Genomic DNA, 4,320 nt, shown 5'->3' with positions numbered 1-4,320 from the left:
TTGTTATGATACACTGGATAAAAGTCTTCAAAATCGTGCACTTGTAAAATATCTCACCCTATTCACCCATACTCTTAGGATACCTTATACAACATCAAAAAGGGGGAGAAAAAAACACGCATAAAAATCACAAAAAAGAAAGAAAAAAGAAAATTGAATGAATAAAAAAGAAAGGAAGAGGAAGAAGAAGAAAAAAACAACTATGTAATAATATCCCTGTCTTTCGCGATAGTGCAAGATACACTCCCTTGGGTTCCTTCTCGGTGCAGCAAAATTTCTTGAAACCCATCCAAGCCCATTCATAGTAAAGTTGCATGAAATTGTTAACGTAGCATGGTCGTCCCCTTTGACCTCGGTGAATACGAACATAAACTCTTGTGAAAAAAGGTGATTGCCAATAAGGTCTACTTAGCTTTCGACAAGATTATTTTTCAGTCTTTTGAAAACTTTTTTTCATTATTCGTGGTATATCTATCCTTTGGTAATGTGATTTTTATTATATTATTATTATTATTATCTAAATAAATCGTTTGCTTTGATGGATCACAGTTATGCTAATATAGAGAATGGGGAATTACTTGAGCCTTTTATGTTAACAGTTATAATAAAATTAAAACATTGTGATGAAGACAGTGATAACAATTGGAATGTTAGCAATACTGCTGAGGATAATGATGCTAATGCTAAAAGAACAATTATGATGATAGTGGAGATGGCAACTATGAGAATGATGATAATACTAATAATGATAGATTTGATGATAACAGTAATAATGATAGATATCATGATAACAGTAATAATGATAGATACGATGATAATGGTAAGGCTTATGATAAATATGATGATCACAGTAGTGGCTAGGATAACTATGATGATGATAATGGTATTAGTAATGATAACTGGGATAGTGATATCAATAATGATATTCATTATGATGATAATAAGACCCCCAGCTAAAGCAACAACAGTAGTGTAACAGGAACAACAACAGGGATAACAACAGTAGAGGCAACAGCACAAACAGGAGTAAGAACAACCTTAACAAAAAATCAACAATAATACGAAGAACATCAACAATAACAAAGAGAACAATACCATCCCCACTACCATTAACAACAGCTTTTGATTCCAATAGCCCCCCCCCCCCCCACTCACCCTCTCTTCCCCCTACACACCAGAAACACTCTCCCAACAGCCCCCCCCACCCAACCCCCCATCCCCCTACACACCAGAAACACTCTCCCCACACTCCCCCTCCCCTTCCCCCACCTAACCCTCATTCCCCCCCCCACCACCACCAAAAACCCTCTCCCCACTCAACTCCACTTCCCCTCCCCCCCTCCTCGAACAGCCCTACCTCCCCCACACCAAAAACCCTCACTCCCCTCCCCTACCCCCCTCCCCTCACTTAAACACCTGGCGCTGATCTCTCACTCGGTAGCGCAACGGACGAGGCAGACCGGCGGGGAAAAGCCTCTGTTTTATAGTGCTCGGAGGGGGAGGGGGGGAGGAGAGAGGAGAGAGGGGAGAGTGAGTGGAAAGAGGGGAGATGGAAGAGTTGAGAGGGAGAGGGGAGAAGTGAGTGGAAAGAGGGGAGTGGAGATAGGGGAGAAGGGAGAGGGGAGAGGGAGGAGGGAGGAGGGAGAGGGGAGAGGGAGAAGGAGAGGGAAGAGGAAAAGGGGAGAGGGGAGATGGAAGAGGTGAGAGGGAGAGGGGAGAAGTGTGAGGGGAGAGAGAAAAAGAGAGGGAGAAGGGAGAGGGATAGGGAAGAGAGGGAGAGGGAGAGGGGAGATGGAAGAGTTGAGAGGGAGAAGGGAGTGGAAAGAGGGGAGAAGGGAGAGGGAAGAGGGAGAGGGGAGATGGAAGAGGTGAGAGAGAGAGCGAAGAAGGGAGAGGGGAGAGGGAAGAGAGGAAAGGGATAGGGAAGAGGAAAGAGGGAGAGAGGAGACGGGAGAGGGGAGAGAGAGAAAGAAAGGGAGAGGGGGGAGAGGAGAGGGGAGAGGGGAGAGAGGGGAGGGGAAAGGGAAGAGGGAGAGGGAAGAAGGGAGAGGAGAGAGGAGAGGGAAGAGGGAAGAGGAGGAAGGGTGAGAGGGGAGAGGGAAGAGAGAGAGGAGAGAGGAGAGAGGAGAAAGGGAATAAGGAAAGGGGAAAGAGAAAGCGAATGGCGTTAAATGTGGATTGTGAAAAGGAATTGGGTGACGTTGAGGGTGGATGAAAAGGTGGAAAGTGGAAAGGGATGGTGAACGGAAGGGTGGGAGGTGGAGGGAGATGGTGGAGGGAAAGCGTGGCGAGAGACTAAGAGGAAAGTGGAAGAAGGGAAATAGCAGTGACATAAGTGGAAGGGAAAAGTGGTGGTTATTGAAGTGGATGAGGAAAGTGTAGGGGGTGTAGCGGAACATAGAGGTGGATGATGGAGGTGGAGTGTTAAAGAGGTGGATCAGAAAAAAGAAGGAAACTGGCGATTGAGGTGGATGTGGATAATGGGCGGTGGTTAGAATGGAGGTGGATAGCGGGTTGTGGTAATGGGGAGGGGATAGTGGGTGGTGGGGGATAGGGTGGAGGTGGAAGTGGAGGGAAAATGGATCAAGGTGGAACAAATGTAGGTGCGGGTTAAAGAAAGGAGGAAAAGGTGGAAAAGAAGAATAGGAGAAAGAGGAGGAAGGAAAAGCAGAATAGGAGGAGGAGGAGGAGGAAGGAAAAGAAGAATAAGAGAAGGAGGAAGGAAAAGAAAAATAGGAGAAGGAGGAGGAAGGAAAAGTAGAATAGGAGGAGGAGGAGGAGGAAGGAAAAGAAGAATAGGAGAAGGAGGAAAGAAAAGAAAAATAGGAGAAGGAGGAGGAAGGAAAAGAAGAATAGGAGGATATGGAGGAGGAAGGAAAAGAAGAATAGGAGAAGGAGGAGGAAGGAAAAGAAGAATAGGAGAAGGAGGAAGGAAAAGAAGAACAGAAGAAGGAAGAAGAAGGAAAAAAAACATGAGAAAGAGGAGGAAGGAAAAGAAGAAAAGAAAGTTGGTAAATATGTCGAGGTAAATGAAGGTGATACGTATGAACTGGTAACAGAAAGTCTGTGAATGATAAGTAATTCAGTTACATATCTCGCTCATTAATATTCATTGCTTTTATACATTTGTTTCAATGTTCACGAAGTAATAGGAGAACAACGATCATAGAACACGGACACAATAAAAGAAGAGAAAAGAGAGTAAAAGTTTGGAAAAAGGAAGACAGAAAAAAAGTGCAAAGTGTTAAAAGTGGTAGAAAACGCGATGCATATGAAAAAAATGTTTGCAAGTTACGACCCTCCCTCTGGTTTATATATTTTTTACACACACACAGACACACGCACACATACACACACACACTCTCTCTCTCTCTCACTCACACACACATACACACACACACTCTCTGTCTCTCTCTCTCTCTCTTTCTCTCTCTCTCACACACACACACACACACACACACACACAGATATATATATATATATATATATATATATATATATATATATATATATATATTTCTGTTCATAATCATGAATATTATTACTCTTTAGCAGGGAAAGCAGCGGTAATTAGAGTTAGAGAAAGACAAAGATCCAAGAAGAGAAAATCTAGGTATCCCTTAACATGAAGTCCAATGTCACAATAAGTAGGGGACCGAGTGCATGGGCACGAGTCCTGAACAGGCCCGACTTCAGAAGAGCAACCATTCTGGGTAATAGTCTCCGCCAGACGAATGAAAGACCTTTCGAAAAACCCTTCGTCCTAACTGTTATAGGGTGGTTCGTGACGTGATCTCGATCCATTCATTCAACATCACAATCAGAATCACGTGATGTGTAAGAAACTACCAGTTGAAAACGTAATCTTGTGCAAATCGTTAATTGCTACATATCTGGAATCTAGAAACTTTCACAATGTACTGAAATCACACACATAGGATTGGATATTAACTATTACGCACTCATCCATCCAATTAACCATCCAACCATCCCTCCATTCAACCAACCATCCAACCATTCATACACCCACCCACCCAACCATCCATTCAACCAATAAATCAACCATCTAACCACCCATCCATGCATCAAACCAGCCATTCAACTGCAGCGTTCACCTTGCTATTTGGTTATGGCTAGTTTATTTTGTAATCTACGGACATCCTCGCCATCTTTCGTTAGAATTTTGTATTATTATTTCATCTTTACTTTATTCACTAAAAAGGAAGAGAAGTGGTAGCTTATGGTTCTTAAAAAAAACCCTAAGAGATATCCATCTTAGGAGCTAAGTTGGTGAATTAAGTAAAGTAAAGCGTCTGTTAT

The sequence above is a fragment of the Penaeus vannamei genome, chromosome 1 (assembly GCF_042767895.1).
Source record: "Penaeus vannamei isolate JL-2024 chromosome 1, ASM4276789v1, whole genome shotgun sequence".
NCBI classification, from domain to species: Eukaryota; Metazoa; Arthropoda; class Malacostraca; order Decapoda; family Penaeidae; genus Penaeus; species Penaeus vannamei.
This window is presented reverse-complemented; position numbering follows the sequence as displayed.